This window comes from Melanostigma gelatinosum, assembly GCF_949748355.1.
Source record: "Melanostigma gelatinosum genome assembly, chromosome: 1".
Taxonomy (NCBI): Eukaryota; Metazoa; Chordata; class Actinopteri; order Perciformes; family Zoarcidae; genus Melanostigma; species Melanostigma gelatinosum.
In genome coordinates this window covers 29,480,409-29,493,118 of record NC_136634.1, presented here as the reverse complement: position 1 = coordinate 29,493,118, position 12,710 = coordinate 29,480,409, and positions in this window count along the sequence as shown.

Here is a 12,710-nt window from a genome sequence, read left to right as displayed (position 1 = left end):
AGTTGTTAAAGTCGAGCAGTGGGGAGAGGAAAATCTCCGTCTTTCAATTATTTGTCCATGAACAGCGGTCTTCTTTCCGTGAACCGAGACGAAGTCCTCGAATACTTCAGTTGCGATCGTCTGTATCTTCTTCTCAGAGCGTCTGGACGGCTCGTGTAGAAATCCCAGTTTGGGGCTTGCAAGCGTCTCCTTTTATCCTTTATTTGGGCTGTCTGTTCCCCCCCCACCTATTCTGAACACATGATCTTCATCCCACCCTTATGTGTGTGTGCTTATGTATGGAAAGTACCGGAGTTCTCCTCTTGCTTCTATGAGTCATCTCTTGCAACAGAATTCCAAGTCCCATGACTGTTTTATTTGGGCTGTCTGTTCCCCCCCCCCCCCCCCCCCCCCCACCTATTCTGAACACATGATCTTCATCCCACCCTTATGTGTGTGTGCTTATGTATGGAAAGTACCGGAGTTCTCCTCTTGCTTCTATGAGTCATCTCTTGCAACAGAATTCCAAGTCCCATGACTGTTTTCCTGACTTACGCCCAAAACATCTGTTCCTGACTCACTCGGTCTGCTGACACACCATGATAAACACTTTTTCCACATCTCAGCTCTGGTACACAGAACATTATTATAATCAGTTTTTACATTTGTTAAATCACTCTATACATTAAACATTCGTTATATAATGATCATAAACCTCATCTTTCGATTATACTTTAACTATTGATTTCTGAGTATATGCTTCGTGCTTCTATATCCTGACTTTCCCCTGAATGTGTATGCATGTATCCAAGGCGGCTTTCTCTGTGAGCTCAACTCTTCTCGACAAGGTACAGCACAGTTCATGAATAGTTTAGAGGGAAGGCACTACAATATCCCTCACTGTGATTAAATCCAACTTTACATACATGATTCAGCAGGGGGGGGGAGGTGAGAAAGGAGAGACGGTGAACAGAAAAACATGAAAACAGAAAGGAATCCCTTTGCTTTTTCCCTAATTTGGCAGCAAACACAAGGTGGAGAGAACATGCTGGGAGAGGAAATAGGAGGTGTGGGGAGGGAGGGATTCAAGCAAATGGGTTTCATGGTAGTGATAATAATAGCTCTGCATTGTGAAGAGAAGAAAATATAGGAACCTATAATTCTCTGCATAATCTATATGATTGTCAGTGCGATATCTTTCCAAATGATAAACAGCACTTTTAAGTAAATCCTTCAAATCGGAATACTAAAAATGACAACAGCTGTACTGATCAATACTATATAAAAATGGATACAATCTGAAATGTTGTTTGTAGTGAACAACCTCCAGAGAGTGATCACCTGCTCAGGTGTTACCCTGAGCTCTGCAGAGCTTTTCAAGCTCATACACTATAGATCTACCAAAAAGTAATTTGTGTTAAACCACATCCCATGTGAAACCAGGTGTTAGTCAAGGGTTAGGGTTAGGTGTTGACGTACAGCATTTGTCATGTAACTTCCGTACTTAAGTAAAGGCCACTTCCGTTGTTATTTCATCCTAATTGTTGAGTTATTTGTTACATAACTTCTGTACTTAAGTTACATCACTTCTGTCGTCATTACAACCATAACCACAATGTTTTCGCGCCTTAACACAACAAGGGCTTGCACGGGCACAATGATTTTGATTTATAAGATTTGACCACTTTATTGAGATACTTTGACATTTTTTTGCATTTTTCAGCTCTTTATTTTGGTCTTTCAGCAAATACCGACACAGTTAAGGGACTAGCAGGTAAACATTGTGGATCATTTAGCAGCTAATGAGACGGGTTGTTCCGGCAGGAGTCGGTAGAGACCTACTTCAACTGACGTACATTTTAATTATCCAAGTACTTTTAACCTTTACTTAAGGAATATTTCTGTGAACTAACAGTACTGTTATGAGGCCAAAAAGGTTACTGAGCTTTCTATTCAGTAAGTCCTAAAACGCTGGAGCTGCTTTTTGGGGTGAAAGGCAGAACATTTTTGACACGTGGTGTCAAAAAAGCAAATGGTCATGTGTCATTGTCTCGGTTACGGCAATTCTACTTGCATCTTTCTCCAGCTGTTGGACTTAATACCTTATATAGTCTAAAGCCATATTTACAAACTGAACAATATTTTCATATTTAGTTTTAAGCTGCCGCCAGCAATACATTTTAAAGTATGCCTTTTATTTTCCACCATTATAGTATTTCTGTTCGTAGCGTCTGTGCTCAGTGAACATCCAGTGTTATTGATTGTTGGCTAACCTCAAAGAAATGAATGCCTTGTTATAATTGGCCTAATTATGTAAACTCCTACCTGCTTGATTGAACCTGTGTCAATTATCCAGCATTCCATTGATTGCAATTGTCTGGCAGCTGACACCAGTCATGGTGTATCTGTGAGCTGTCCTGAAAAAAGACTGATCGTTAAAAGCGTCTGGTGCTAAACCCAGTTATTAAAAGCTTTGTCATTTTTGCAAAACAGTGTCACTGTATTTTTCCGGTTATTGTGACATATTGATCACAAAGCTAAATTACAAGTCTCACCTCTCTTTTTAGGTCTCGAGATATTTTTTGCAGTATGTTATGACTTAGATTCAACAGCATTATTGGAAAAAAATGCAGTGACGAGCTTATAAATATGGCCTCTCTGGACTTCTGTCTGAGTATACTCATCAGAACCTTGCTGAATGTCCAAGAGACAGTTGTGGTTTCTCACTGTGGGAAATGATTCATGACCCTTGAACCAAACTTTTAAATAGTTGATAAATTGATGTAAAATGTCACAGATTCAAAGTTTCACAGGGGGAAAAGATAATCCAGAAATGCACGACTTTCGCTGACAGGAAGGTTTATGCAGGACCGATGGACAGCGCATCGTGGTGAGGACCGCAGAACATGCAGAATGAGAAAATTGGAAGTTGAGGTGTGAAAAGGAGACGGATGACCACAAGCTAGCAGCAGAGAGAGAGAGAGAGAGAGAGAGAGAGAGAGAGAGAGAGAGAGAGAGAGAGAGAGAGAGGAGAACAGAGAGGAGATACCGGTCAGAGAGCGGGAGAGCAGAGGCGAGAATAACTTCTGAGGCAGCTGGATGCCACAGCTTATTTCCAACTGTCTGTCGGCTGAGCCAATGGAACATGAAATTGAATTATCTTCTCCATCAGTTACAAAGTCAATGGAGCTGAGAAGGGGTTCGAGACGGGGGAGTATGAGAGGGAGAGGAGGGGATGGAAAGAGTGAAGAGGAGAAAAGAGGAAAAGAAAATTACAGCTGCTGTCTTCTCTCCAACTTGGTTCTAAGTAATATATGTCATGTGTAATGGTGATCTTCAGAGTCATGTGTCATGTGGACACAAAATCGGACCTAACAGACAGAGCTTGAAATTACATTGTTACCAGGGAGGCCGATCAGATGGAGACGCTATGGGGCTACTGTGGAGCAGAAAAGCCAAAATCGGTAACATGGAAAACTGTCTTCGTGTTTGATCAGCGTATGTGCTGCACTGCTACAAATTAGATAACCTCATCAGCGTGCAAACACAGTAGTTCAAACATTTGTTTTCTGTCTGTTGGCTCTGGTGCATATTAAGGTTTGTTTTTGCCTTTTGTCTCCTGTTTCCCCTTCACCCTGCAGTTCAATTGTTGTATTGTGTCGATGCATTTATCAGTCGTATTTGCCCTCAAACTAAACAGATGCAGTCATGCATTCCTTTAGTGCAAAAACTAAAATCAGAAGGAATGCTAAAAACAAAAGACAATATGGCCGACAACATTACAAATTCGACACCAGGGAACCACCGTCCATCTTGATCCGGGATGCCAAGATGGAGCCAGGTCTCTGTAAAGATGTGGGCACAACAGTCACCAACTGTTGCTGGGTTAGCCTGAATTCTTCGGTGATCGGACCTTAGCCAGGAGCAGATCAGCCGCCGCTTTTTTGTCGCGTTAGGTCCAGCAAGTCCGGCTGGGTGGTCAGAAGTGGCCGGCGATGTCTCAAGGTCCGCTCCCCACGAATGAATCCAATACACTTCATTAAATGTGTGTCTGTTGGTCAGATTACAAATCAGATTACATTCATTCTTTGTTTGCTGTGCATGCAAATCAAGGTCAGTCCTCTTCCATTGAGATTTACCAGTTTACTGAACACAATTACAAATTTAGTTGCCATTTGTTAACATCTATCCATAAACTAACACATATCCACAACTCTTACGCATAAATTAATCATCATGAACTGTGGGTTAGACTAAAGCAGGGGTCTCCAACTGGCAGACCGCGGTCCGGATCCGGACCCAGGACCTAAAGTCGATAGTTTAGAATCATATATATTAGGCAGCGAGTTCGTACTTTAACCGGCACACTTCATTCAGACGTTACGGTACTTGTTCAGCGGTGCAGGTCACACCGACCAATGCGTTGTAAATCACATCACGTGATGCAGCTCAGCCAATGACTATTCTGACAAGTTTCCTGACTGAGCAAGGTTTACACACACTGTGATACACGGGGGAGAGACGAGGAAATAGAAAGAGCAGGAATATTGCGCCGATCAGAGAAGTTATCTCACATGATGTTCTCCAAAAAGAGAAACGTGTTCAGAGAGAATATCATTTACAAGCATGAATGAACAGAATCTTCCATGTTAATTCTTCCCGCAGGCAGTTAAATCCAGCATGTCTCATATGTTCAGAAACCGTAACTATTGATAAAAGCGGCAAATGAAGCGCACTACGAGACAAAGCACAACTCTTTTGAACAAACGTACCCACTCACATCTGAATGAAAACACAGAAAATAAACCTAAGAGCCCAAAATGATCAGAATCCTAACGCATGAATTCACTGATCAATGTTACCAGAGAGAATAGAGCTGAAACAAGTGTGAATAACCACAGATAAAGTCCATGCTCACTAATTTATCTCTTTAGATGACAAAAATATAATATTGTTGCTTTTTCATTGACATCACTTCACACCTGAATGAACTAAATTTAAAGCTGCAGGACAATTCAGTTACATTCATTTTTCTAAAATTCATTACTTTATTTTAAGATGCATATTTTTGAAAAGCTTTCTGTTATGAAAGTTATTCTTTAATCCAGCTCTTATTTTACTTGAAATGAGAAGAACATTTATTTATGCATTTCTATGTGTTATTTATAATCCATCCAGTTACATTTGAAAACTGAGAATAATAATTTATTAAGATATAGTTGATGTGTACTTTCTTTATTTGATTTGACAGTTGTTGACTACACAGATGTTGTTACTACTATACTTCTTGAATATATATATATATATATATATATATATATATATATATATATATATATATGACACTGAATAGCGCAAGTTAGATATTATTGTAATGTTTCGGACCTTTGCCCGAGGAGATTTTCTCAATCTGGACCTTTTGGAATTTTAGTTGAAGAGACCTGGACTAAAGTCTTCCGAGCTATAAGGGTACGTTCACACTGCAGGCAAACTTTTGTTGCTCGGATTAGATCTTCTGAGACAGACTGTCATCTGCAGATATTCAGATTGAATTTGTGTGTCCAGACATCGGCAACAGATCTGCATGGGTTGCTGCAGCAATAAAGTTGTTTTCGTTTCCCATAGATCTTTCAGAGGGCGGATCCTGTTGGGCTGCTGCTAGACCAGTGGTTCTCAAACTGTGGGGCGCGCCCCACTAGTGGTGTGCGGTGGTATTACAGGTGGGGCGCAGGGGGAAATGCAGAAATTTAGTATTTCAAAAAAATATATAGATATTTTTTTTTAAGTAATTAATAAATACATGGCGAAATGCCTGTACTTTCGTGTAAATGTTTACATGACCAGGAAGCAGAGTTGCAGTCTTACACACTCCTCTGAGCTTCCATTAGAGCAGTTACTCACGCAACACCACATAGAGACTGTGTCTGCCCCACGGCCACTGAAATTTATTAAATCAAAAATAAATGATCGAGGAGTTAAACAAAATAACTTAATCCAAGTTAAAACTACCGCAACAGTACAACATAATAGGATAATTCAATGTGGACTCTTAAATATCAGATCTTTGTCATCTAAAGCTCTACTAGTAAATGAGCTAATATCAGATCATCATATTGACTTATTTTGTCTTACTGAAACCTGGCTGAGTAATGATGAATATGTCAGCCTAAATGAATCAACTCCTCCAAGTCATATCAATACTCACATTCCTCGAGGCACCGGCCGAGGAGGTGGAGTAGCAGCCATCTTTGACTCTAGACTATTATTACACCCTAAACCTAAACTAGACTATAACTCATTTGAAAGCTTGGTTCTTAGTCTTTCACACCCAACCTGGAAAACAATACAGCCAGTTATATTTGTGATAGTGTACCGGGCCCCAGGTCGGTATTCGGAATTTTTATCGGAATTTTTTCAGTTTTTATCAAGTCTAGTCCTTAAAACAGACAAAGTAATTATTGTAGGTGACTTTAATATTCATGTGGATGTCGAGAACAACAGCCTCAGTACTGCATTTATTTCATTATTAGATTCGATTGGTTTCTGTCAGAATGTACAGAAACCCACTCACTGTTTTAACCACACTCTCGACCTGGTTCTGACTTATGGCATTAACATAGACGATTTAATAGTCTATCCACAGAACCCTCTTCTGTCGGATCATTATCTAATAACCTTTGAATTCTTACTAACTGAGTGTACACCATTAAGCAAGAATTACTACACTAGATGTCTATCTGATGGTGCCGTAGCTCAATTTAAAGAAGCGATTCCGTCTGTATTTAACTCAATATCATGCTTCGATGTGACGGAGGACTCCTGTGCTAACTTCAGTCCGACCCAGATTGATTATCTTGTCGACAGTGCTACAAGCTCACTGAGAAGGACACTAGACTCTATTGCTGTCAGGATCCAGGATCCCTGTCTGACCTGACGCCTCCCATGGCCACACCCTTGAGTGTGCACAGCTGAGGACACTCCAGCTGATCACCTCCTGCTGCCTGACACACCAGACTCAGGGCCCACTAATGAGACTGCTGGCACTACATAAGCTCTGGCCCTGCAGTCTGGGGTTGTCAGGTCGTACCGCCTTTCACCCGCGTCAACCCCGTGGCGTCCTCTGCCCTCCTTGTGTGTACGGATTACACTCCGCCGCTCTGCCCTCCTTGTGTGACACGGACTACCCACGCCGTCAAGCTGCCAGCCCTCCGGTGTCGAGCCACGGGCCTCACACCGTCGCTCTGCCACTCTGGTGTCGGACCACGGGCTCCACACCTTCACACATTCGAAATAAAACCTGTTCATAGTAACTTCTGTCTCCTGTGGTCTTGCGTTTGGGTCCTACCTGCGAACTCCCACATAACAGAACGACCTGACCATAATGGACCCAGCAACCACAGGAGCAGCTACACTGTACGGCCCTAACAGTCTGCTGGAGGAGGTGAGAAGTGTCACTGCTGAGATTTCTCGGATTGGCTGTTTCGTGCAGGAACTAGCCCGGACAGTCAGGTCTCCACCAGGTCCAGCACCTGCACTATTCCCTCCAGTCCTCGCTCCGCCGGTCTGGGAATCCCCTGTGCCGGTTCCAATTCCCTATGACGGAACACTGGGGAAGTGCCAGGGCTTCCTGTTGCTTTGCCAACGAGTGTTTGACCGTCGGCCTCAGACTTTTGCCTCGGACGGGTCCAAGGTCGCCAACGTCGTTGGATTACTGCGGGGAAGGGCTTTGGACTGGGCTGCGAGAACATTAAGTTTTGATCGGCGTAATACTGTGGGTTATGTGGACTTTGTGACTGCTCTGATGAGAGTTTTTGACCCTCTGGGGGACTCTGATTATATGGCCAAGCACCTTCTCAGCCGGAGACGGAGCCAAGCAAGTGTAGCGGAACACTCGGTGGCCCGGCCGACTCCGGCTCCCCGTATTCGGACAGCATTGCAGCCAGCTCCTGTTCCTGTCACCTCTTCGCCGCAGCCAGCTCCGGTTCCTACCGCCTCTGCGGCACAGCTTTCCCCAGTCCCGGCCGCCGCCGTCTCCGTACCGCAGCGACCTCCAGTCCCGGCCGCTGCCGTCGCAGAGCAGCAGCGACCTCCAGTCCCGGCCGCTGCCGTCGCAGTGCAGCAGCGACCTCCAGTCCCGGCCGTCCCAGAGCAGCAGCGACCTCCAGTCCCGGCCGCTGCCGTCCCAGAGCAGCAGCGACCTCCAGGTCCCGCCGCTGCCGTCCCGGAGCAGCAGCGACCTCCAGGTCCCGCCGCTGCCGTCCCGGAGCAGCAGCGACCTCCAGTCCAGGCTGTCGTCTCGGAGCCGCAGCTATCCCCGGACCTCGCGGTCTCAGAGCCAGAGCCGCTCCCATTCCCGGCCACTGCCGCCTCTACGCCAGCTCCAGTTCCTGCCGCCTCTACGCCGCAGCCCGCTCCAGTTCCTGCCGCCTCCGCGCCGCAGCCAGCTCCAGTTCCTGCCGCCGCAGCGCCAGCTCCAGTTCCTGCCGCCGCAGCGCCAGCTCCAGTTCCTGCCGCCGCAGCGCCAGCTCCAGTTCCTGCCGCCGCAGCGCCAGCTCCAGTTCCTGCCGCCTCTACGCCGCAGCCCGCTCCAGTTCCTGCCGCCTCTACGCCGCAGCCCGCTCCAGTTCCTGCCGCCGCAGCGCCAGCTCCAGTTCCTGCCGCCGCAGCGCCAGCTCCAGTTCCTGCCGCCGCAGCGCCAGCTCCAGTTCCTGCCGCCGCAGCTCCAGTTCCTGCCGCCGCAGCTCCAGTTCCTGCCGCCGCAGCTCCAGTTCCTGCCGCCGCAGCTCCAGTTCCTGCCGCCGCAGCGCCAGTTCCTGCCGCCGCAGCGCCAGCTCCAGTACCTGCCGCCGCAGTGCCCGCTGCCGTCTCTGAGCAGCAGAGACCTCCCGTGCCCGCTGCCGTCGCGGGGCAGCAGAGACCTCCAGTACCTGCCACTGCTGCACCAGCATCATATTCTCCAGAGCCCTTCCGCCCGCCCGGCCGTCCGCCGGAGCACCCGTGTCCGGAGCCCTTCCGCCCGCCCGGCCGTCCGCCGGAGCACCCGTGTCCGGAGCCCTTCAGCCCGCCCGGCCGTCCGCCGGAGCACCTGTGGCCGAGGCTCTGCTGCAGCCCCGTGGCCGGTCAGAACCAGTCACCCCTCCTCCGGACCCCCTCCGCCCACCCTGGCCGGCCTTCTAGCTGTGGGGCCATCCCTCCTCCGGACCCCCTCCGGCCGCCCTTTTTTGTGTCTGGTGGTACGTCTGGAATCCGTACCTTAAGGGGGGGGTACTGTCAGGATCCAGGATCCCTGTCTGACCTGACGCCTCCCATGGCCACACCCTTCAGTGTGCACAGCTGAGGACACTCCAGCTGATCACCTCCTGCTGCCTGACACACCAGACTCAGGGCCCACTAATGAGACTGCTGGCACTACATAAGCTCTGGCCCTGCAGTCTGGGGTTGTCAGGTCGTACCGTCTTTCACCCGCGTCAACCCCGTGGCGTCCTCTGCCCTCCTTGTGTGTACGGATTACACTCCGCCGCTCTGCCCTCCTTGTGTGACACGGACTACCCACGCCGTCAAGCTGCCAGCCCTCCGGTGTCGAGCCACGGGCCTCACACCGTCGCTCTGCCACTCTGGTGTCGGACCACGGGCTCCACACCTTCACACATTCGAAATAAAACCTGTTCATAGTAACTTCTGTCTCCTGTGGTCTTGCGTTTGGGTCCTACCTGCGAACTCCCACATAACGATTGCTCCTTTAAAAAAGAAGTTTGTAAAACAAAGGAGATTCGCTCCATGGTATAACCCTGAAACCCGCAAATTAAAGCAAACATCGCGAAAACTTGAAAGAACATGGCGTTCCACTAACTTGGAACTCGGTTACTCTGGCGAGATAGTCTTAAGACATATAAGAAGGCCCTCCGTAATGCCAGATCAGCTTATTACTCATTGTTAATAGAGAAAAATAAGAACAACCCCAGGTTCCTCTTCAGCACTGTAGCCAGGCTGACAGAGAGTCACAGCTCTGTTGTGCCGAGTATCCCTATAGACCTCAGTAGCAATGACTTCATGAACTTCTTTAATGATAAGATTATAATTATTAGAGAGAACATTAATAATCTCCTGCCCTCGACCGATCTTTCCACAAATGGAGTAACCTTATAAACAGCTGTAAACCCTGATATATGTTTAGATGGCTTTACTCCCATTGACCTTGACAAACTGACTTTAACAATTTTTACGTCTAAACCGACCACCTGTCTCTTACCCTATACCGGCTAGGCTGCTTAAAGAAGTGCTACCATTAATTAGCACAACTTTATTAGATATCATCAACCTGTCTTTAGTAACAGGTCAGGTACCACAGTCCTTTAAAGTAGCTGTGATTAAACCTCTTCTTAAGAAGCCCACTCTGGATCCAGAGGTGTTGGCCAACTATAGACCTTCCCTTCCCAACTATCGAACCTTCCCTTCCTCTCTAAGATCCTTGAGAAAGCAGTTGCAAATCAGTTGTGTGACTTTCTGTGTAACAATAGTTTATTTGAGGATTTTCAGTCAGGATTTAGAAAGCATCATAGCACAGAGACAGCTCTGGTAAAAATAACTAATGACCTTCTAATCGCATCAGACAAAGGACTCTTCTCTGTTCTTGTCCTGTTAGACCTTAGTGCTGCGTTCGACACTATAGACCACTACATCCTGTTGCAGAGACTGGAACATTATATTGGCATCAAAGGAACCGCACTGAACTGGTTTGGATCCTATTTATCGGATCGATCTCAGTTTGTTTATGTAAATGATGAAGCCTCAATGAGGACCAACGTCAGTTATGGAGTTCCACAAGGTTCTGCGCTTGGACCAATCTTGTTCACCTTATATATGCTTCCTTTAGGCAATATTATCAGAAAACACTCTATAACCTTTCATTGTTATGCAGATGATACTCAATTATATATATCGATCAAACCAGACGAAACCAACCAGCTTGCTAAACTGCAAGCGTGTCTTAAGGACATAAAAACCTGGATGACCTGTAACTTCCTGATGTTAAACTCAGACAAAACTGAAGTTATTGTACTCGGCCCAGAACACCTCCGAAATCAGTTATCGAATGATATAGTTCCTCTAGATCAGGGATTCCCAAAGTGGGGTGCGCGCACCCCTGGGGGTGCGCGAGCTGCCTCTAGGGGGTGCGCGAGAGGAAAAGTGTAATGGCGGTCTGATGGTGTAATAATATTAAATATAAAAAAGAAATGTAATTTTAATTTAAAAACTGTCAGGTGGGACATCTGAAGCTATCAGTCGTAAAAGAGGAGAGGGACAGAGAGAGAGAGAGAGAGAGGAATCGGAGGCGAGGGGAACGGAGAGGTGCAGCACAGACAAATCGGAAGCACATCGGCCCATCGCGGAGTCAAGGTGAAAAAGAGGAAACGAGAGTGAGCATCAGACTGGGAAAAAAAAGAGGAAATATGATGAAAAGTATGTGTGTCTGGGCTTCACTTGGATTGGCAACGCAGATTCCCCAAAGCCACAGTGCGTGGTGTGCAGTGAGGTTCTGGCTAACAGTCTGAAGCTCTTATTTACGTCGCCACCTGAACACCAAGCATGCCAGTGCAAGTCAAAAGCCCCTTACATTGTTTCTATCGAAATTGGAGGAGTTACAAAACAGCCAAAAACAACTGCAGTCTCATTCATGTGTTGGTCTATAAATGACGCACTACGGGCTTCATATCTGGTTACAGAATAGCGAGAAAGGGGCTACCGCACACAATCGCCGAAGACGTGAGCTTGCCAGCTGCCAGAGAGATGGTGGAATGTATGATTGGGGAGAAAGAAGCAAAAAAGTTGGACATGATCCCGGTGTCCAACAACACTGTGTCGCGCCGCATCGATGCTTTGTCCGAAGACATCCTGGCTTCATTAGTCGGTCATTAATTGTAAATTAAATGTGATAATCTGCCTCTGAGCCTGTGCGTGTGTGCTCGCATCCGTATTGCTCTTTAAAAGTGACGCCTTGTGTCACTGAAAGTTATTGAAACTTTGTTGCAGTGTTTCAGGGCGTTTTCACACCTTCAGTTCGTTTGCTTTGTTGCAGTTGCTCCTTTGTTCGGTTTGTGTTCACACTGCAACATTTAACAGCGGACTAAATCTTGTAAACAAATGCCACGCGCGAGCAAACTGTTCTCTCATTGGTCCGATTCTTATGCGGCTATGAAGGCTTAAAAGGCTCTGTTGCTTCTTTTTTTTTTTTTTTATTAAGGGGGGGGGGGGGGGGTGCGCGAACCCAGTCGGGATGTAGAAGGGGGTGCGCGGCCTAAAAAGTTTGGGAACCGCTGCTCTAGATGGCATTGCGCTGGCATCCAGCAGCACCGTCAAGAATCTTGGAGTTACCTTTGATCAGGATTTGTCTTTCAACTCTCAGATAAAACTTATTTCTAGGATTTTGTTTTTGGCTATTTTGTAACTCCTCCAATTTCGATAGAAACAATGTAAGGGGCTTTTGACTTGCACTGGCATGCTTGGTGTTCAGGTGGCGACGTAAATAAGAGCTTCAGACTGTTAGCCAGAACCTCACTGCACACCACGCACTGTGGCTTTGGGCAATCTGCGTTGCCAATCCAAGTGAAGCCCAGACACACATACTTTTCATCATATTTCCTCTTTTTTTCCCAGTCTGATGCTCACTCTCGTTTCCTCTTTTTTCACCTTGACTCCGCGATGGGCCGATGTGCTCCCGATGTGTCTGTGCT